Here is a 24,117-nt window from a genome sequence, read left to right on the forward strand (position 1 = left end):
TGAGCAATTATAATATGTTTACATACTTGTGGGAAAAATGAGAATGAAGTAGAGAGGAAAAAGTTCATATTACTGGAGGGATAGAGGATATAATCATAGAAGCAATGTCCACATGTGCCTCTTAATGCATTCCAGAAGAACTGGATTCAATGTGCAAGTGGAGGAGTTGACCACAGACAAGATAGCTAGGCAGTTCATGCTTCGTAACAGGAGCAGACACAGAGAAGATGGTTACAGAACATGGCCATAGATGGATTGGGGCTCTGGAGTAGGAAGAATGGGATTTCTTTTCTGGTTTCTTCTGTTTTCTTGGTGAAAAAATAGAAAAGTTATCACTGAGACTGAGAATGGAGGAAGGTATGCTGAATTTTGAGGAGAAGGAGGAAGGTTTCATGTATCATTTGAAATAGTGAATTGATGAGGGAATCATAGTAGCACTTCTGAGATGTGCCAACAAGCCTACTAAGATTTGTGGTCCAAAATTTAGGTGAGACAACTCAGATTAATTGTGAGTTTTTTCCAGGCATGTCCAGTTCTTCAGATTAGCTATTGTGAGATAGAGGTGGTGGTGATATTGGATTTTACCGGTGTTGGTCTACTCCTGATTGAATTCACAATAGCTGTCACCTCCAATCCATTCTCCGCACTGTAGCCAGAGAAGCTTCAAAGCCTGAATCAAATTAAATCACTTCTCTTGCTTCAATCACTTTAATAGCTTCCCATTGCTCCTAGGATAAAGTTAGAAAATCCTCATGATGACCTAGAAGGGCCTCCCTGCTCTGGTCCTGACCTACATCTCATCTTGATCCAACTGTTTCTTCTCTGCACTACAGAAACATTGGCCTTTTGGTTCGTTCTTGTTTTGCTTGTTTCCTTCCACCTATATTTATCCTGATCCATATGTTTACAGTACTCTCTGCCACCCTGCTCACCCCTACCCACACATGTACACAGCTCAGGAGTCATTTCTTCTGAGAAGCCATCTAGACACCTCCATTTTAGGTGTTGTTTCTTTTTTTTTTTATTTTAATGTTTTTTTATTATATTATGTTAGTCACCATACAGTACATCCCTGGTTTCTGATGTAAAGTTCGATGATTCATTAGTTGCATATAACACCCAGTGCACCATGCAATACATGCCCTCCTTACTACCCGTTACCAGTCTATCCCATTCCCTCACCCCCCTCCCCTCTGAAGCCCTCAGTTTGTTTCTCAGAGTCCATAGTCTCTCATGCTTCATTCCCCCTTCTGATTATCCCCCCTTTCTTTATCCCTTTCTTCCCCTACCGATCTTCCTAGTTCTTATGTTCCATAGATGAGAGAAATCATATGATAATTGTCTTTCTCTGCTTGACATACTTCTCTTAGCATTATCTCCTCCAGTGCCGTCCATGTTGCAGCAAATGTTGAGAACTCGTTCTTTCTGATAGCTGAGTAATATTCCATTGTATATATGGACCACAACTTCTTAATCCAGTCATCTGGTGAAGGGCATCTCGGTTCCTTCCAAATTTAGCTATTGTGGACAATGCTGCTATGAACATTGGGGTGCATATAGCCCTTCTCTTCACTACGTCTGTATCTTTGGGGTAAATACCCAGTAGTGCAATGGCTGGGTTATAGGGTAGCTCAATTTTTAACTTTTTAAGGGACCTCCACACTATTTTCCAGAGTAGCTGTACCAACTAGCATTCCGACCAACAATGTAGGAGGGATCCCCTTTCTCTGCATCCTCTCCAGCAATTGTTTCTTGCCTTGTCAATTTTTGCCATTCTAACTGGCATAAGGTGGTATCTCAATGTGGTTTTGATTTGAATTTCCTTCATGGCTAACGATTTTGAACATTTTCATGTGTCTGTTAGCCATTTGTATGTCATCATTGGAGAAGTGTCTGTTCATATCTTCCGCCCATTTTATGATTTGTTTATTTGTTTCTCGTGTATTGAGTTTGAGAAGTTCTTTGTAGATCTTGGATACCAGTCTTTTATCTGTAGCACATATATTGTCATTTGCACATATATTCTCCCATCCGTGGGCTGCCTCTTAGTTTTTTATCTGTAGCACATATATTATCATTTGCACATATATTCTCCCATTCCATGGGCTGCCTCTTAGTTTTTTTGACTGTTTCCTTGGCTGTGCAGAAGCTTTTAATCTTGATGAAGTCCCACAAGTTCATTTTATCTTTTGTTTCTCTTGCCTTTGGAGATGTGTCATGAAAAAGTTTGCTTTGGCCGATGCCGTAGAGGTTGCTGCCTATGTTCTCCTCTAAGATTTTCATGGATTCCTGTCTCACATCGAGGTCTTTCATCCATTTGGAGTTTATCTTTGTGTATGGTGTGAGAGAGTGCTCAAGTTTCATTCTTTTGCATGTAGCTGTCCAATTTTCCCAGCACCATTTATTGAAGAGACTGTCTTTCTTCCACCGGATGTTTTTTCCTCCTTTATCAAAGATTAGTTGTCCAAAGAGCCGAGGGTCCATTTCTGCGTTCTCTATTCTGTTCCATTGGTCTATGTGTCTGTTTTTGTGCCAGTACCATGCTGTCTTTGTGATCACAGCTTTGTAGTACAGCTCGAATTCCGGCATTGTGATGCCCCCAGCTTTGTTTTTCCTTTTCAACAGTTCCTTGGCGATTCGGGGCCTTTTCTGGTTCCATACAAATTTAAGGACTATTTGTTCCAGTTCTTTGAAAAATGTCCTCGGTATTTTGATCGGGATAGCATTGAAAGTGTAGATTGCTCTGGGTAGCATGGACATTTTAACTATGTTAATTCTTCCGATCCATGAGCATGGAATATTTTTCCACCTTTTTGTGTCTTCCTCAATGTCTTTCAAGAGTGATTTATAGTGTCTAGAATATAGATCCTTTATGTCTCTGGTTAAGTTAATTCCAAGATAACGTATGGTTTTTGGTGCTATTGTAAATGGGATGGATTCCCTAATTTCTCTTTCTTCGGTCTCATTATTCATGTATAGAAATGCAACTGATTTCTGAGCATTGATTTCGTATCTCGCCACATTACTGAATTGCTCTATAACTTCTAGTAGTTTGGGAGTGGATTCTTTTGGGTTTTCCATATAGAGTATCATGTCATCTGCGAAGAGAGACAGTTTGACTTCTTCTTTGCCGATTTGGATACCTTTTATCCCTTTTTGTTGTCTGATTGCTGTTGCAAGGACTTCTAGTACTATGATGAATAATAATGGCGAGAGTGGGCATCCTTGTCGTGTTCCTGAGCTTAAGGGAAAGGCTTCCAGCTTTTCCCCATTGAAAATGATATTTGCTATAGGCTTTTCATAAATGGTTTTTATGAGATTGAGAAATGTACCCTCTATCCCTACACTCTGAAGGGTTTTAATCACGAAAGGATGCTGTATTTTGTCAAATGCTTTTACTGCATCAGTTGAGAGGATCATATGGTTCCTGAGTCTTTTCTTGTTGATATGATGTATCACGCTGATCGATTTGCGAATGTTGAACCACCCTTGCATCTCATGGATGAATTCCACTTGGTCATGATGGATGATCCTTTTAATGTACTGTTGGATTCTATTAGCCAGGATCTTGTTCAGTATTTTGGTGTCCATATTCATTAGGGAAATCGGTCTGTAATTCTCCTTTTTGATGGGGTCTTGGCCAGGTTTGGGGGTTAAGGTAATATTGGCCTCATAGAATGAGTTTGGTAGCTTTCCTTCTGATTCTATTTTTTGAAATAGCTTTAGGAGAATAGGTATTATTTCTTCTTTGAATGTTTGGTAGAATTGCCCAGGAAAACTCTCCGGGCCTGGAGTTTTGTTATTTGGAAGGTTGTTTATCACTGACTCAATCTCTTCATAATTAATTGGCCTGTGTAAAAAATCAATTTCTTCCTGTTTCAGTCTTGGTAGTTTATAGGTTTCCAGGAAGGACTCCATCTCTTCCAGATTGCTTAATTTATTGGCATAAAGCTGTTGATAAAAGCTTCTAATAATCCTTCCAATTTCATTGGTGTTGGTTGTGACCTCTCCCTTTTCATTCATAATTTTATTAATTTGGGTCCTTTCTCTATTCTCTTGGATAAGTCTTGCCAGTGGTCTGTTAATTTTATTGATTCTCTCAAAGAACCAGCTTCTAGTTCTGTTGATCTGCTCTACTGTACTCCTGGTGTCTAATTCATTGATTTCTGCTCTACTCTTGGTCAGCTGCTTACTCGTGCATGGATAGGCCTGTCCCTCTGTTGCTGTTCCAGCTTCTTGAGGTGAGAATATAAAAACTGCATTTTAGATTTTTATATTCTTTTGAGTGAGGCTTAGATGGCTATGTATTTTTCCCTTAGGACTGACTGCAGTATCCCATAGGTTTTGGACCATTGTGTTTTCATTCTCGTTGGTCTCCATAAATTGTTTAAATTGATTTTTGATTTCCTGCTTTATCGAATCATTCCTGAGCAGGATGGTTTTTAGTCTCCAAGTGTTTGAGTTTCTTCCAAATTTTTCCTTGTGGTTCAGTTCCAATTTCAGAGCATTGTGGTCTGAGAATATGCAGGGAATAATTTCAGTCTTTTGGTATTGGTTGAGACCTGTTTTGTGTCCCAGAACATGGTCTATTCTTGAGAATGTTCCATGGGCATTAGAATAGAATGAGTATTCTTTGGTTCTGGGGTGTACTCTTCTATATACATCTATGAGGTCCAACTCGTCGAGTATGGCATTCAAAGCTCTTGTTTCTTTGCTGATTTCTTGCTTAGGTGATCTGTCTATTGCTGATAGTGGAGTGTTGAGGTCCCCTACTATTAACGTATTTTTATCTATATGTCTTTTTATTCTGGTAAGAGTTGGCTTGTGTATATTGCTGCTCCCCTGTTGGGGGCATATATATTTATAATTGTCATATCCACTTGTTGGATAAATCCTTTAAGAATAATATAGTGCCCTTCTGTGTCTCTCACTATAGTCTTTAGTTTAAAATCCAATCTGTCTGATATGAGAATTGCTACCCCAGCTTTCTTTTGAGGTCCATTGGCATTCCATCCCTTTACTTTCAGTCTGAACGTATCTTTAGGTTCAAAATGAGTCTCTTGTAGACAGCAAATGGATGGGTCATGTCTTTTTATCCCACCTGCAACCCTGTGTCATTATGGGAGCATTTAGGCCATTTACATTGAGACTGATTATTGAGAGTTATGATTTTAATGATGTCATGTTGCCAGTAAAGTCTTTATTTCTATAGATTGTGACTTTCTGTTCTGTATCACTCTTGGGGCCTTTTTACTTTTATACAACCCCCCTTAATATGTCCTGTGGGGCTAGTTTCATGCTTACGAAATTGGTCAGTTACTGGCGATTCTGGAAGTTCTTTATCTCTTCATCAATTCTGAATGACAGCCTTGCTGGATAAAGGAGCCTTGGCTGCATGTTTTTCTCTGAAAGAGCTTTAAAAATGGCCCCCCACCCTTTCTCTCATTCCAGGTCTGTGTAGACAGGTCTGACGTAATTCTGATATCTTTGTCTTGGTACATGAGAAATTTCTTTGCCCTGGCCGCTTTCAATACTGTATCCTTGGATCTAATATTAGCGAAATGCACTATGATGTGACGTGGCATAGGTTTGTTGTGGTTGAGCTTGAGAGGGGTCCTCTCTGCCTTTTGGACACGAATGTTTGTTTCCTTTGCTAGATTAGGTTTGTTTTCAGCTACAATTTGTTAAAATATCTCTTCTAGACCTCTTTTTTTCTCCACCCCCTTGGGGATGCTGATGATTCTGACATTGGAACGTTTCATTGAGTCAATAATCTCCCATAACCTACATTCCTGAGCGTGGATTTTTTTGAGTCCTGATTGTATTTGAGCTTTTTCTTCTACTACCCCATCCTCCAAATTGCTGATACGTTCTTCTGCTTCATTCCCCCTGGCCATTAGAGCCTCTAGTTTTGACTGCATTTGGCTCATAGAATTTTTAAATTCTGCCAGATTTTCTCTCATTTCCAACTGTTAGAGATTCTATATTCTCATTAACATTTTCGTTAATACTTTTTTCAAGTCTGCACATCACCTTGACCATTGTTACTCTGAATTCCATTTCTGATAATTTGGTTATATCCATATCCATTAGTTCTGTGGCAGAGGTCTTTTCTTTGCTGGGGGGGATTTCTCCTTCTCGTCATTCTGATGAGGAGAGGTTGCGGGGTGTCCAGAGCCCAAATTATTGACCGGGACCCAGGCCGTGCGCCCTTGTTTTATAGGGATCTTAGGGATGTGGGCTTCTTGATTTTTCAGGCTGCCTTCTAGGGGAGGGGCCTGCCACGCCGATACTCAGGCAACCCTATTTGGGTAGAGTTTCTGTGTCCCCTGCAAGGGGGATGGGGATGGGCACACTGTAAGCCGTTATTTCCAGGCTTTTGTTCTCTGGTGGCTTTCCCTGGCGGTTTGCTGTGCCTCTTCTGAGAGTCAGAGCAGCAGTGGCCGAATCTCAGCCTCTGTCTCAGAACAGACTGTTCTGCACTGATGTTCTCGCTACTTTAACTCTGTTTCTTTTGGTACTGCTCAACCCTGCAGTGTCCCGGGATGTGCGCCCCACACCCAGCGTCCCAGCCCTCAGTTTCAAGGCCGGTGCGTCTGTGTCCTTTGTGTTTCTAATACTGCCAGCCTCCGGCCGCCAGCCGCCTCTGCGCGCTCCCAGAGCTCCCGGTCTCAGTCTGGTTTCAGTGAGCACACCAGAGCTCCGTTTCAGTCTGATTGCGTGCGTTCCCTGGCTCAGGGTCTCAGTCTGCTCTCTCGCGGGTGCTGGTCCGCGAGTCAGCCAGCTCCCCCATGCAGGTGGCTACCACTTCCCAGGGCCCAATCGCAGTGGCTCCCTCCCCCTTCTTTTATCTTCCGATATCTGTGCGTGTTTCATGGCTCCCTGCTTCGTACCTCAATACTCATCGCTGGAGATGTTCATTTGTAGAGATCCAGATGTATCTTCCTGTGTTTCAGGCTGATTCCGTGGATGTTCAGGCTGGTCCGGTACCTATCCAACTCGACTCAGGGGACCGGCTGAAAAAGGGGTCCCCTACCCCTCCGCCATCTTAACTCCCCTCCTCTGTAGGTGTTGTTTTTTAAATGCTGCTATATTTCTGTTCTTAAGGGCACTTATCTCCATTGGTAACTGTATATTCAAAGTGTTATCATTGGTGTAGCATTTCCTCCAATAGGCTAAGCATAATTATGGTAGTAATCTTTTTGCTCACCACTGTATTCAAAGGCCTATTAAAATAGTTGTTCCTAGTAAATGTAATTATTTGTTAAGAGAAGGAAGGAAGGGAGGGAGGAAGGGATGGACAGAAGGAGGAAGGAGGAAAGCTAGCAGGCAGAGGCATACCCTCTGCTTCACCAGCACTCATAAGCTAGTGGGGGCATGAGCCAAATATATAAACGAAATGTAATACTGTGCTTTCCAAAATGGAGAATGCTGATGCTTCTGGGAAGGAGAGTTAGGATGCTTTCCAGGGCAAACAGAGTCACGGTAAACAGGATTTGTCCAGAGTGGGAGATTATTCCAGGGAAAGAAACAGCTTGAATAATGGCTCAGAGGTGTGAACTACCATGGAATGTGAGGAAAATGTCATGGCGTTGGGAGGCCACGCTGGGAGCTTGGACTTGCTAAGAAGTTTTGTGTTTTGCCTAAAGATATTCCTGAAAAATTGAAGCGCTTTAAATAGGAACTGAAAATTTGCACTTTATATGATTCACCTTGCTGGTATTACACAGATTGGCAAGGAGAAAGTCCAGGTTAGAAGCAAAGACACCAAATTAAAGATTTGTCCAAGGAAGATGAGGAGATAAAAAGTTTTGTGGAGTGAGTGTTGTATAGTGTCCAGTGTAATAGGGTCCAACAATGACTATGGGAAAACGATAACTATGGGGTTACTGGTAACCTTATAAAAATTATCTCAGTGGGAAAATGCAGGGGTGAGGCTTGGGGATGGTATGGGTTGCTGTGAATTAATGTGTATATTGGAGACTAGTAAATTGACAGTTAGTGTACAAAAAGAAGCCCACAGCAAATGGGTTAAATTCTAAATTCTTCCTATTTCTAAATTTCCCCAGAACTGTGAGAGTAACTGAATTTATAGTGTGGTCTGGACTGTGGTTAGCAGTGGGAGATGAGTACCAAGTCCATATGCAACTACTTTTATATCCATCTAGGTGGGTCTGGGTCATGTTGAGGATTAACATCTTATGTCTTAATGTTATATATTGGGAACACTAATTCTGGTCTCATGTGAGTCTATGTGGAAATCATGGAGGACAATTAATTAGTTAATTTGATGGAATTCAGCATAATTCATTTGTTATTGTAATATAATAAATTATTCAATAAATATGAGCTGGGGTTAAATTTCCTATTTCATAACTTCAGAAATCAAGGAAATTTTCCTATCAGAGAAATGAGTAATTTATATTATAATTTAAATACCCATCTGCTCTCAGGAGAGAGGATGAATTGTTTTTCCCTTGGTTTCTTAGTTGATGAACATGAAGTCTGTGCTGTCATTGTTTCATAGATGACAGCTCACTTATGCCACAGAATATGTAGAGCCATCTCAGTAAAAGATTGGAATTCACTATTCATTAAGTTTTATTCTAGTTCAGTCATTTTATGAGCCCAAAGATGGGGGAAAATGTGCAATTTTTGCTTTCTAGCCAATAAAAATTGTGACTTTTAATTCTTGGAAATAAGCAAATTCTACAATTTTTAGACCTGGAAGTAGAGTTATTATAGCATAGTGGTTTGTTTGCATGGTTTATTCTGTTTTTTATTATGAATTATTTTTTCCCTAAGAGAAGTTCAGACTCTCCATTATCTACTGTTTTTTTCTGCTTGATTTTACTCTATAAAGAAAATAAGAGGGGGCGCCTGGGTGGCTCAATTGTTAAGCATCTGCCTTTGGTTCAGGGCGTGATCCCAGAGTCCTGGGATTGAGCCCCGCATCGGGCTCCCTGCTCCGCTGGGACGCCTGCTTCTTCCTCTCCCACTCCCCCTGCTTGTGTTCCCTCTCTCGCTGCCTCTTTCTCTCTGTCAAGTAAATAAATACAATCTTAAAAAAAAAAAAAGAAAAGAAAAGAAGAACAGCGAGGAATTTTCTTGGTAATATGATTTATTAAGAATGTCAAAAGTGTGACAGTAATGTACTGGGTAGCCAAGAATGTGTATGTCATTTTGCCAAGTTAGTCTAGTGTCAATGAATTAAATAATTTCCAAGAAGCCAAAAAGTCAATAATTGTGTTCCATTATCATGATCATTAAGAACATTTGTAAGTACTCATTTGTTTGTTACACTTGCTAAGTATTTCATGAGGGAAGCCAAATGTATACAGATCCTGTTCTTTAAATGTATTGTAATTTTCAAGGCAAAATTATAACTTGATGGATTATAGTGATGCAGATAGGGTTTGTAAATGTCATCCAAATGAACATACCTAAGACTTTAAGTATGTTAATACCGAAGGAAGGTGCTTATCTCCTGTGGATTCAAAGGCAACTGAGTCAGGGAGTTTTGGGAATAGTGTCCAGTGAAAATGCACCACTCTTATGATTTTTCAACTTTAAAAAAGGAGTAGGGTGGGATATAATAAACAGATGTAAATAGAAGGCAAAACTAAACTCTTGCATGAAATGAGATTTTTAGAAAATTTGGAGGCAAAAAATAATGGACATGAAACGCTAGAGAACCCTAAGAAATGTACCAAACTGAGTAGTACAATAGATCATTGGGTAAGTAGAATTAAAATTGTCTGCTGTAGCGTGACAGGAGGTGATCTCATTTTTTGTTGGCACTATATTGAGAAACTAGTGAAATGTCTTGGGGTGCCGCTATCAACATCATTAAAGAGGAAAGGAAAGAAGAGAAGATCTATACAGAAAACTTTGCATATCCCAGTGTTTTCAGTGACAATACATAGTAGAAACTATGTATCTAATTGGAACAAATAAAGTGTATTTTAAGAGTTAGACGTCATTCAAGGAATAATCAAGTGACTTGTCATCCTTTCTTACCCCAGTTCCTTCTCATTTATAACACAGTCCTCGGAGTTTACACTTTCACAATAACAGTGAAAACCTTTTGTTGCTGCTGGAATAGTGGACCCTTTAGTAGCCGTTTGAATATTGTGTCTTCTCTGGCTGAGGTAGTGTACTCAACGAGACAGACTTTTAAGCCTGGCAGCAAACATAGCAGAAAACAAACCAGAGCAAGATCCAAACCAATACCAATGGGACTTTTTTTTTTCTTTTTCTTTTCTTTCTTATTCTCTTTCTTTCTTTCTTTCTTTCTTTCTTTCTTTCTTTCCTTCTTTCTATTTTTTTTGGGGGGGGGTCAGGGAAGGAATTTACATGAATAAATATTCTTATTCTTACTTTTTCTACAGAGTAAGAACAAAAGGCAGCATTTTCCAAATTATCTTTCAAAAAGAGGTTTTTAATTGTATTGATTACATATTGTATTTGTTTGCTTATTTATTTAGCTGGAGGAGTTAGCCTTTATGAGTAAACCTCTAACAAAAAACTCCCTAAGCCTATCAAAAACATTCATTTGGTGTTTATTATTTTTACCATATTAAAAAGAATTCACAGAGGAAAAAAAAAGCTGATGTAACTTAAGTGATAATTGAAAATCAGGCAATATCAATAAAATGAAGGATTTTTTAAAGGATAGAACAATGTAGAGGGACACACTCTGTTTGTAGATATAAAGTCTGGATATTTAAAACTGTTAATTCTCCCCAAGATAAATTATAAGCTTCATATTATTTCAGTTAAAAGCATAATTCAAAGTCAAAAATAATTATCAATGCTTATTTGAAAAAACAGAAGAAAATAATTATAAATAAATATCAAAAATTCTAGAAAATCTTGAATGACGAGACTAGTCCTATTAAAACAAGTTATAAAGTGAAATAAACTACAAACTAAGAATTTATAAGGACAAAAAATGTACTTAGGAACATGAAGGCATTAAGTGGATCAGTTGAGATTTGAACTCAGGCTCATTGTATGCTAAAACATATGCTAATTTACTATGCTCCCTCCTATAATGTTGAAATAGTTTAAGCACTATGGTACTAGAACAAAAATGACAGGAAATCTATTAACAAAGAAAAATAGATATCCTAGAAACAGACCCTTTACCACATGAAAATACATATCATATGATAAAGGTCCATAAATCAATATGAAGTATTAGTTTGTAAATAGTTAAAACAGTTGCCACTTAGCTATTAAAAAAATTAAATCTTTAGGGGTGCCTGGGTGGCTCAGTTGTTGAGTGTCTGCCTTTGGCTCAGGGCGTGATCCCAGAGTCCTGGGATTGAGCCCCACATCAGGCTCCCTGCTCTGCTGGGAGCCCGCTTCTTCTTCTCCCACTCCCCCTGCTTGTGTTCCCTCTCTCACTGGCTGTCTGTCAAATAAATAAATAAAATCTTTAAAAAAATTAAATCTTTAAATGACCAAAAATTAATTCCAAATAGGTTAAATATTTTAACATAAAAAAGTTAATCTGTCAAGGAATCAGAAGAAAAGAGAAATTAATAGCAATGTCTGGATGCAAAAGACCATCTATTCTAGAAGAATACACAGAGAAAACTATGTTGATTTAACTATGTAAAAATATAAAAATCCCATCAAAAAAGAAAACGCAATTGAACAGAAAAACATTTATAGCAGTTACTCACTAATACTGTCAATACATAAAGAGTCCCTTCAATGCAATAAGAAGCTGAGAAAGGAAATGGGTGGATTGCAGGAGCAGAGAAAATTGTAATAGTATTCAAATAAATGTTAATTAGAATAACTAGAATACTATATTTTGCATATCACTTAACAAATTTTTTTGTTGATAATATTTATTGCTAGTGAGGATGCAAAATATTGACATTAGGAATGCCTATGCAAAAGGAAAACCAGGGAGATCAAGGAAAACCCAAATTTTTCCAATGAAACAACGTAACAAAGGAAGCAGATTCATATATTTGCTTGTTGCTCTTCCCTAATCCATTTTATAAGCTTGTTCTTTGACCAGGAGGTCCTGTATTTAAGAGAAGACTCTTACTATGTGGTTGGTTTTTATAAGCTTGAAAGGACTACATATCGCATGCCACTAATTTTGTTAGTCCAGGGCTTTCAGTTAGAACTTCATAAAAACATAAAAGAAAATGCCCAGTTTCTTTGGATCTCGGATAAAATTACCTGTTCCTTATAGAATATGCACCCAGCAGGTAGGTATTCAGAGTTTGTGCAGAAAGCAGGAACTGAATTAGTATCAAGCTGAGCCTTGATCACTTTGAGGTGTTTCTTTTGTTGAATGCCAACATTGTTTAAAAAATGCATTTAGTGTGACAAATGAAAATATAACATTTTCCTTAAAAAGTGGATTGCTTAGTAGCAATAATGTGTTTATCCAAAAATGCCTCTCTTATTTGCTTTCACTTTCCTTGAACCTCTGTTCTTTTATTTTCCCCCTGTCAGTTTTTGTTGTAGTTTAGCCTCTGTGGCAATGGAAGAGAATTTATATTTTATAAGAAAGCTAGTGATAGACATTGCTTCATTGATGTATTTAGAAGCCAAGAACTCTGTTTGCAGTTCTTTCAAAAGCTGCTTTTGATTTTTTAATAGTATGTTTAACAAGTAGGACCCAGAATAATGAGTATTAAAAAAAACAGACTTTTATCGTTCTGCTTCCTCTGGAAATACAAGGATCCATTAAATAAATTTCCATTGTATAATACTGCCTTGCCTACCTTTAAACCTTATGATGTTAAAAGTACCAGGTGTCCAGGTATATGGACTATGTATGACCCTGCTGCCTTTCCCCCCCCCTTATTTGGTAATTCTTAGGCAAGAAGAAAGTAAGGGAGGGAGTACAGCATTTTCTTTTCTTTTTTCTTTTTTCTTTTTTTTTCTTTTCTTTTCTTTTCTTTTCTTTTCTTTTCTTTTCTTTTCTTTTATTCTATTTTATTTTATGTTACGTTAGTCACCATACAGTACATATTAGTTTTTTATGTAGTGTTCCATGATTCATTGTTTGAGTATAATACCCAGTGCTCCTTGCAATACGTCCCCTCCTTAATACCCATAACCAGGCCAACCCATCCCCCCACCGCCCTCCCCTCTGAAACCCTCAGTTTGTTTCCCGGAGTCCAGAGCCTCTCATGGTACATCCCCCCTCTGATTTCCCCCCTTCACTCTTCCCTTCCTTCTCCTAATGTTCTCCATGCTATTCCTTATATTCCACATATAACTGAAATCATATGATAATTGTCTTTCTCTGCTTGATTTACTTCACTAAGCATGATCCCCTCCAGTTCCATCCATGTTGATGAAAATGGTGGGCATTCATCCATTCTGATGGCTGGGTAATATTCCATTGTATATATGGACCACATCTTCTTTATCCATTCATCTGTTGAAGGGCATCTTGGTTCCTTCCACAGTTTGGCTATTGTGGACATTGCTGCTGTGAACATTGGGGTGCATGTGCCCCTTCTTTTCACTACATCTGTATCTTTGTGGTAAATACCTAGTAGCGCAATTGCTGGGTCATAGGGTAGTTTTATTCTTAACATCCTGAGGAACCTCCATACTGTTTTCCAGAGTGGCTGTACCAGCTTGCATTGCCACCAACAGTGTAAGAGGGTTCCTCTTTCTCCACATACTCACCAACATTTGTTGTTTCCTGTTTATTACACAGAAATCAGTTGCTTTTCTATACACTAACAATGTAACTGTAGAAAGAGAAATTAAGGAATCAATTCCATTCACAATGGCAACAAAAACCATAAGATACCTAGGAATAAACCTAACTAAAGAGGTAAAGGATCTAACTCTAGAAACTACAGAACACTTATGAAAGAAATTGAGGAAGACACAAGAAGATGGAAAAACATTCCATGCCTGGATCGGAAGAATAAACATTGTTAAAATGTCTATACTTCCCAGAGAAATTTACACTTTGCCAACCATATTAAACTACCATTGACATTTTTCAAAGAGCTGGAACAAAAAAATCCTAAAATTTGTATGGACCCAGCAAAGAACCCAAATTGCCAAGAGAATGATGAAAAACAAAGCTGAGGGCATCACATTACCTGACTTCAAGCTTTTTACAAAGCTGTGATCACCAAGACAGCATGGTAATGGCACAAAAACAGACACATAGACCAATGGAACAGAATGGAGACTCCAGAAATGGATTCATCTCTATGATCAACTAATCTTTGACAAAGCAGGAAAAAATATACAATGGAAAAAAGACAGTCTCTTCAATAAGTGGTGCTGGGAAAATTGGACAGCTACATATAGAAGAATGAAACTGGACCATTCCCTTATACCATACACAAAGATAAACTCAAAATGGATGAAAGACCTCAATGTGAGACAGGAATCCAGCATTTTCTGTCCCAAGAATGAGGGAGAGAAAGAACAGTGAGGCAGTGGAAAGAACACTGGACCATGAATTTGTCAGGGGTGGAGGGGTGGGGGGGATTTGCTTTATTTTTTAAATCTCATTGCCTTTTACTCACCATGTGACTGTGGGCTGGTCAGTCCACCTGGTTTTTAGCTTTCTCACCTACAACATACTGCATTAAATTAAAAAAGAAAAACAAAAAACCTACATTAGGGGAGTTTCCTCATTTCTTGGCTCGTTGCTTATATAAAGCTGTATAATTCTTTTCAGAGAAGTAAGTTCTAGAATGTGGATAATTTAATGCCACATAGGAATGATAATAGATTAATTTTGGTATAGTTGAGAAATCTCAAGGGAATACTGTGGAAGGACATATGCCATGTACAGGATTTTTATGTTTCTTTTTTTCCTATCATTTATTAAGGATCTTCATTTATTAGCTCTGTTTGTATATACATTGTGCTCTACGTCCTCATCTTCTGACTTGCAAGGGTGGGCTTTTTTAAAAAATTTTTTTCCTTGTATAAGACAAGTATGAGATATTGTTTTTTATATTCCTTTGACATTGGCCTTAATATTTGTGGAGAAGGTAGTTTAAATAACCAGAGCATGTAGCTGATTGCTTTTTCTTCTAGAATTGCAGAATTCCATTTGAATTTTATCAACAGAAGATTTTTCTATACCTTTAGGAACAAAATACTCTTGCTCTGCAACTAGATTTCCTGATTTACCTAAAATAGTATTAATTTGAATGCCTTTGATGTTGCTTTGAAAGCAATATTTTAAATAGCAACTATTGTTATTCAATACTGAGTTACCATGGTAATAAAGAACATTCACTTGATTTAAACTTTTCAGAAAAGGAAAATTTATACTCTGTCTTTCTAGTTGGTTTGAGTGTACCACTCTAAGCCTGCCTTTTCATTCTCAGTTTTTGAAGTAATTTGTTTTTCTAAGATTGGTGTGCATATTTCTTTTTTTTGAGGAAAATAAAGCATCTAATTTTTATAAACCATTAATTTCTTTAAATCCCTAGGAGAACAGCTCTTCTTTCCATTTTTAAGTAATTTTGTAATTACATTCTAAATCCTTTTTCAAGTAGCTCTAATGGATTTGCAATTCTTTTGTTGTCCTGGCATTTCCTCGTGATAAACAGGGCTGCCCTTGAGAATAAGAATCTTTTTTTATTCATAGTGTGTGACAAATAATACATATTTAATAAAAGTTTGCTGAGTGAGTGAGTAAATGAATAATGCACGATGTAATTGATAAATGTCCCTTCTGCTCAAAATATTAGTCTTACTCCCAATTTTAAATTCTGTGCCATTACTGATTATTGATATATTGTAGACAACAGAAATACTAGCAAAATTATTTACTTCGTCTAGCACCATGGATCAGAAGGACTTCTTCTTTGGTTTCTTTGTTTCGCTTTTTAAATAAAACCTTCCTGATTCTTTTGCTTTTTATTACCGACAGATCCAGGTGATGTTGGTTGTTCTGTTCTTCTGGATTCTTGGAGTATACATTTAGCACTTATTTATTTGTAGTGCACTTATCTTTTGAAATCATTTGTGTTCATTACTAGTCAGCTTATTGAGGACCTAACTTGATGCCTGGTCAATGAATGTTTGCTGAAAAAAGAATTTTTAGATGTACTTATTTTGTTTATATATTTAAACAGTACTTCCTAAATGTTATGGGGAAAATTAATTTGTACCTTCTCTTTTAAGCAGCATGTGTGTGTGTATTTGCACATGTGGATGTTGTATTTCTTCGTTGGTGTTGTGACTTCCTTAGGAGGTGGAAGGGTGGACATTGTTATGAAAACTATAATGTAGGCAATGTGAATGACAAATACCCTTGAAGAGATGTTCATGTGTGTGTACCACTGATAGTATATACAGCTATCTTTTCAAAAATTACTACTTAAATAAGTACTATCAGAAATACAAACAGGATATAGATATAATAAAAGTTAACACCTTTTTCCTTTTATCTCATATCCTTAAACGTATTCATTCTTGATGTATATTCTTACAGACTTCTTAGATATATTGTAGATGAGGTTATCCAACACATTGGAGATATTGTAATGCTGGAGAAGATTTATTATGAATGATGGATTATCAGCTCCTTAACTAAATTCCCATAACGGATTTTTTCACTGTGGCTTTGAGAAATTCGTTGGTGATAGACATTCTAGAACCCTTGAAAAAGCTCTGTGGTGACTATTTGAAGGCCAAGAATGACAAGTGAGAGAGGCCATTATTGAAGTGGGCTTTTTTTTTTTAAGATTTTATTTATTTGTTTAAGAGAGAGAGAGAGAAACACAAGTGGGGAGGAGGGGCAGAGGGAAAGGGAGAAGCAGACCCCACGCTGAACAGGAAGCCTGATGCGGGGCTAGATCCCAGGACTCTGGGATCATGACTCAAGCCGAAGAAGGCAGGTGCTTACCTGACAAAGCCACCCATGTGCCCCACAGTAGGCTTTTTGAACTCAGGGGAGATGATGGGGCCCATGAGAAGCAGGGGCTGAGACCACACTTAACTGATAAAGTCAAGATGCCTGGAACTGTGTTCCAATTAGATTGACCCATGGAGATCTTTGGTGTTGACTAAACTGACCATGACATTCTTGGGACTCAAATAGATGAACAATTTACCAAAGTCTTACTTGATTTTCACAAATGGAATAAAACTCTAGGATGGGCAAACAGAGGTATAACCTGAATCATCTCAATAGAGTGCAGACCTTCTTCTAATTCCCTGACTCGAGTCAGTTCTGAACTATCTTTAATAAAGGGATAGTCAGGTCCCTTTGACAAAAGACCCTCTCCATGTCAAAATTAAACTGTATAATGATGTTATGATTTGGCAGGGGAGTGCATGGGTGAAAGGGAAATATTCAACTTTTGGGGGAACTAAGATTGACTCTAAGGTGGTACTATATCCTGAGGAACCAAAACATTACTGTAGTAGACCAGTAACAGTCAGGGCTTATGGGAAGTTAATGGAGTTTCAGCTTCAGTGTGTGTCACCATAGGCCAGTGGGTCCCTGAATCCAACTCAATTCCAGAATGCATGATTGGAATAGATACTGAGCCACTGTCAGAATCCCTTATCTATATAATCTCATTTTCTCCTGCTTTTATAGGATTTAAAAACAAATTACTCTTGATGTTTTGTACTTTTAAGTAGAAGGGAACATTTCCCATGTTTTATTGTTAGTCCTAAGTTTATTTCATCATCTGTGCCATTGTTTCCTTCTTGAAGTTCAACAGTTAGACACCATTCTTTTGTGTTTGTATAATATTGTTAAAGGTATGTCTTTGAAGACCTCACTAACCAGAATATGGTCTTTACCACCTTGCTTTCTTCCCTGCAATTCCTTTTTTTTTTTTTAAAGATTTTATTTATTTATTTGACTGAGAGAGAGAGAGAGAGAGCATAAGCAGGGGGAGGGAGAGAGGGACAAGCAGCCTCCCAGCTGAGCAGGGAGCCCGATGCGCGGCTTGATCCCAGGACCCTGGGATCATGACCTGAGCCCAAGGCAGACACTTAACCAGTAAGCCACTCAGGTGCCCCTTCTAAAGAAAAAACTGTCTGTTGGAACTGTTATTGCATTTTTGTGATAGAGTCAAGGGGGGTGGGTAGAAAATGACTAAACAGAGATGTGAGAAAGAAGAATTTTCTTTGGAATGAGTGATTTTCATTAAAAAAAGAGAAAGAACGGGAAATTGAATACAGAGAGGAAAATAGGAAAGAAAAAGAGAAATGAAACACATGCCTATCTTTCCTAACTTGAGCATACAGGCCAGAGACCCTTGGGATATAAAAGCTGCCTTGTGGTAGAGAAAGTTGAGGTATGCATCAGTGGAAGGAGTGTAAGAGAGAGTGTAGGATGTTTGTGGACACTTAGAACATGCTCTCTCTTCACTCCTCCTCACCTTCCCATGTACTAATGACTGGTTTTTGAGCAGTAATATGAAATTAGAATTGATTTATTACTATATTTTGATGAATGGCCAATCTGTAACATGACATTATACACAGAGACCAGGTTACCTGGATGGATCCCAATTACTATCAAGCTCGTTTTTTTTTTTTTCATAACATTGATCACCTACTGGACCTTCTATATATTTGCGTGTTAAATTATCTTCATTATGCATAGTTTTCATAAAATAATGAGTAACTTGTGAAGTAGATCCTGATTCATCATCAACAGATTTGAGTGTTTTCGTGTGTTCAGGGAAATTGTTATGGCCTCCAGGGTGAATGGCAAATCTTGACAAACATCTTGTTCAAGGTACATGTTCAACTTTTTTGAAAAAAGTAAAATAAATTTAGTATTTACTTTTTTATTAATCATTATGTATTTTAGCTTATTACTATTGAAATAACTTATTGTATTTCATAAAAAAGGACAAAATAAGAGTGTTCAGCCTGCTCTGTACACTTTAGGGTGGAGTATTTAGCTCTCGTTCCTATATAATTTTCCTATCAATCTAAATGATAATTTCCTACATTTGTCACTGACACTATCCCCTGCAGTCTTGATGGCTGTGTGCATCTCCTGGACTGTAGCACAGGGCCTAGTACAATTGGCTAGAATACCACAGGGTCTGCAGAGTATTTATTTATTTCTTCCACCATCAGCCCAGACTGAATGGTGTTACTTGTCCCAAGGTGTTTGTGTGTCTGAGAGCATTTCATTTTAACAATGGGTGTCTGTACTTACAATGAAGGTGTCAGTTATGTTACTTATGGGAAGGGCTGGAAAAGAAATTTATTTATTCTGACTTTACTACACACACATGCATATCACCCTGTAGCTGTGGAGAATATGGCAGAAGCTCTAAGTGGAAAGTGGGGGTCCAGCAAGCCCATGTGTTGCAGGTTGGGATTGCCAGAAACTGAGTCTGAGAAGTAATTTATGAATTTAAAATGTTTATTAGGGATCAACACCCCTGAAGAGAAAAGGAAGGATGTGGGATTGGGTTGAGGAAGAAGTTGAACCACCAAGCAGACTCTATAAGCCTTAGCCAAACTGATGGGAAGCTCTGGAGCAAATATTGCCCATCGGTGTGGCCTCCGTGAAGCTAAAATATCCCTGCCTTGTTCAGCTGCCAGTTATGAGCTGTTCTGGAAAAGTCATTTATTTCCCTTGCTTCTGAGGTGGACCCTGATGGAAGTGACAGCTGGAAGCTACCTGCGGATTGTACTCTCCACAACTGGGACAACAAACACTTCACTGAAGCAGATGGGGAGGGGGGCTTCTCTATATCAACCACAACCTCCCTAGCATATTTCATTAGTAACATTTAATTTAAAAATAAGATTTTGAGATGAATACTAAATCGAGCAGAATGCTAGCAAGCATGAAGCAGCACCTTCCTAGGCAAACCAAGATATATAGCCACCCTCCCCATCAGTGGCTTTGGCAAGATTCCCATCCTGTCCTTAAGCATATGTTCTTTAAGTGTTTCAAAGTTGAAAGGTGGCTTAGAGATCAATGAACTCATTTGTCAATTGAGAAAAGGAATTAAGAACAGAGGCAGAAGAAGGTGGAGGACCTCAGACTTTCTGACAACCAATTTGGCATCTTTTCTATTATACACTGTTACTTCTAAGTATTGCACACCATATAGTAAAGAGAGATTCTTTCTTTGGTATACCCTGTATCATGCATACTCACTTATAACACTGCCTGTATTATGAGATAATCTTCAGTTTTTCTCGTAAAATAATAGAAATATTATAGTGTAATCATTTACAGATTTTGCTTGAAGATTAAGAGCATGGGGATGATGTCTATTTCCTACAACACTTATGTTATAACTTCCAATACTATGTTACCTGATGCTAGTTAGTTTTAAAACTAAGTTTAAGTCTCTAATGAGTCTGTTTAATACTCATGAAGGATTTTGTCTGAATGCTCTTTGAAGAAAGAAATTAAAACTGGCAAATCAAGTGTAATATGAGCATTAAAAGAAAGAGGAGAAAATTTGTATCTATTAATAAAAATCCCAATAACTTCTTTTTTAATTTTATTTTTAATTATTTTTAATTTTTTTTATTATATTATGTTCCAATAACTTCTTACCAGGTTTTTTAGAGCAACATTATCACTCTTTAGGGATGTTTTATTTGGTTTTCTTTCCTGCCCGTGTTAATGTAATACTTAAAGTAGTTAAAACATTCATTTTCATAGTGGAGACTATGAAGCAAAGGTTAGGGGATTACTTGAAAGAAACAGTGATTTAGAATTGGTAAAATTTCCACAGAGTTCCTCCAGCAAACAGCAGCTGTTTCTCACGTTCTTATTGAAGACACCCGTTAGATGTCTATGATCGTATCTTCCGATGTGAGGGACTTTTGGACTACCGGAGGAAGGCATCATTTTATTTTCTTTTCTGACCTAGGAAGAAGATTTTATTGTCTTCTCATCTCAGAAACATATTTGCATACTGGTTTTTTGTTGTTATGCAAATTCGTATTGTATTTGTTACATTCTGCATTTGGGGGAGGATTACAAAGTGGCCATTTTTCACAAAGGGGAAGATAAAGAAGTTGAGTCACAATAAATGTACAAAAAAATTTGAATTCGAATTGGAAAGATTATTTTATTTTTCTCATCTTTGACTTTAAAATAATTAAGTGTATCGTCTCACAATTGATTGTCTAGAGAGCCCAAATTAGTGTTACCATGTGTAGTATGCCATCCAGGTGTCTTAGCCTCACCATCTTTTCATTGAGTGGATGGGAGAAAGGAAGAGTGGGTGAAAGTCTACAAAAGCTTATTTTAATTAAGATATATCACCGACTGGTAGACAATCATTTTCAGACATTATCTCATCATTAGTCACCTCATCAAAATATCACTTTTTGGAAAATCCTCTGGTTCTTTTCAGTGGCTTTAATGAAATTATTCTAAGATCCCAGTGAAAGGATTGAGATCTAATGTTTGGATAACTGCCATTTTCCTAAGAAATAGACTTTGGGCCTCCTGAGAAAGCGGATCATCTGGTGTGACATTTGCAGCAAGAGAAGAAGTAGTGTTTTAAAAATTCTGGTACTTAACAGAGAAAACACCAGTTTATTTTGGTCTTTTTTCCCCAGCATCAGATAGACAATGGGATGCTAATTAATTAGTTGATAGGCAGAAATCTGGGAGACGAAAGAAGGACTAATGTAAGAATTGTAAACAAGTTTTCATTTACTTGGATTTTTCTAAGGATAATTTTTATCATTTATTTTTATTCTCATAAAAAGTAAACAATCATTATACCTGTATGGGATAAAGTTAATTGTTTATATTTAAGAATTTATGAATATAATAATAAAAATAAACATTTTAAAAGGATATGATTTTAAGCAGCTATTTTCTTTGTATGTATGAATTTTTTTTTCCACATTCATGGTGGCTACCGAAGGATTTTCATGTTCGCTTGTTGTTGCTTGCATTTATGATACTCAGATTAAAGCATGCTTCAAATGTAGGAATACTCATTAGAGATTTTATAGTTTGGGTGGATTTGCAAGTAATTTCGAATATGCTACTTTTGCTCTGTGTGTGTATGTGTGTGTGTTTTAAATCCTATCTATATAATGTTGTCTCTAGAGATTGTCTTTCAAATTTACAATCAAATGTTTTTAGTGATTATAGAAACGGGGAAAAACCTCCAGCTTTACTACGTTATGGTTGTTTGCATTAAAATTCTGATTTTTCTCTGCATTTCAATCAGTTTGAGAATCATTCAGTAAAACTTTTATTTATATTGTTAGCACCCAAGGATATATCATATTCAATGTAGCTGTTTGATTGAACAGTTCTTTCTTTACTTGATGTGAAGTTCATGTTTGTGGTTAGGTTTTGGCTCTGTTTTTCAAGATTTGTTTAGGACAGGTATAAATGGAGGGGAAAAGGAGAAACGCTACAAAGTGCTCATTTAATGAAATGCTACATAAATTGGCATGAGTACTGAAAGATAAGGGTCACTTTGGAAGGAAATTACTAGTCATTTCATTGACATTAATTGTGCTCATTAAAAATAGCAGTATATCGGTTGATATAATTTAATTTTAAAATATGAAGTCAAAGAGTAAGTGTACATGAAGGAGAAAAATAAACTGTGCTTTCTTAGATCTGTGAACTCTAAAGTACAACCACCTCTGTTAAGATCTTCTCAGTCCCTCCCCAAGTGTATGGTAAGGACCTCAGAGTGCTGATGGCAAGCAGCAGAGGAGAGGTCAGTTAAACATCCGATTCAATGTGTTGTAATAAATATGGAGATAAATCCCCATCCTGCTTCTCAGCATACTTTGTAACCACTGTGTTCACCAATGTTTAACATCTGGCTTATTTGGTAACTGGGAAGTGGCGATTGTCATCAACTGCAGATTTTCAGTATTTTGTGGAAATTGTGCACCTTCAGTTAGTGATGGATTTACTGCAGCTTGGACTTTTGGCTTTGCACTCTTTCTCAGCCTGACTGTGTGACCCTGTCAAGGCTTGAGCTCTGGTACCCTTGCTTTTCATGGTTGATAGATGACCAGTTGGGCTTTTCTGAAAGTCATTATGATTAACCTTGGCAATTTTCTTTATGCAGTAAAAATGGAAAAATTATTTCAACTAGTATTTATTTAACATCTTAATAGGTATCAGATAATGTTCTATATCCAGGTAACACAATACCCATCTACTAGAAGGAGAAGGAGAGGTGGATAGACAATTATATCTAACAATAAAAATGTAATCTGAAACATTCTGTGAGAGTGTAAGCACAGAGTATACTAGGAGTACACAGAGTAGGGTCATCTACTCAAGATTTTGGAGGAAAAGGAAAAGAAAGAAGAGGGATCAAGGAAACCTTCCAATAGGGATGACTAGAGATAATTGAGTATCTAGTTCTGGAAATATGGGATCAGCATCAGAATGATAGACTACTCTACGCAATGCAGATAATTATGCAGTACAACTATTTCTAAAGTGGAACTGAGGATTCTGCCTTCCTCCACATTCTTTTTTCCTTTTTTCCCCCACTTTCTTTCTCTCACCCCTCTCTCCCTCTCTCCTTCCCTACCTTCTTCTTTCCTTCCTTCTCTTGCTCTTCCTTTCCCTCCTTCCTTCATTATGAACTTAATAAGTGCAGAATTCTGTTAGTAAAAGTTTTGGTTCATGGTTCATGTTCAACTTTATGATTGGACAATCCCTGACCCTCATTCATTCATTTACTCCTTAATGATGCTATAGATACATTTTATATACATATCTAAATTTCATATATTTCATATAGATATGAAATATTAACACTGATGACCTACCTTTTTTTTTTAAAAAGATTTTATTTATTTATTCGACAGAGATAGAGACAGCCAGCAAGAGAGGGAACACAAGCAGGGGGAGTGGGAGAGGAAGAAGCAGGCTCTCAGCAGAGGAGTCTGATGTGGGGCTCGATCCCAGAATGCCGGGATCATGCCCTGAGCCAAAGGCAGACGCTTAACCACTGTACCACCCAGGCGCCCCTTGATGACCTACCTTTTGCTTTTCTCCTATTTCATCTTCTTACCCCTTCTAAAAGATAACCATTATCTTGGATTATGTACATTATTCATTTTTTCATTGGTTTGTTTTGTTTTATACATATTTCTAAATAATACATTGCTTAGTTGTTTCTTAACTCAACA

General features: G+C 37.5%; 1 protein-coding gene across 4 annotated transcripts in view; it reads left to right on the forward strand.

The window, feature by feature from the left end:
- Positions 1 to 24,117, forward strand: part of NOX4 (NADPH oxidase 4) — a 183,579-nt gene that overhangs the window by 98,563 nt on the left and 60,899 nt on the right. The gene's annotated exons all lie outside the window — the stretch shown is intronic.

This window comes from Ursus arctos, unplaced genomic scaffold (genome assembly GCF_023065955.2).
Source record: "Ursus arctos isolate Adak ecotype North America unplaced genomic scaffold, UrsArc2.0 scaffold_22, whole genome shotgun sequence".
In the NCBI taxonomy this organism is placed as follows: domain Eukaryota; kingdom Metazoa; phylum Chordata; class Mammalia; order Carnivora; family Ursidae; genus Ursus; species Ursus arctos.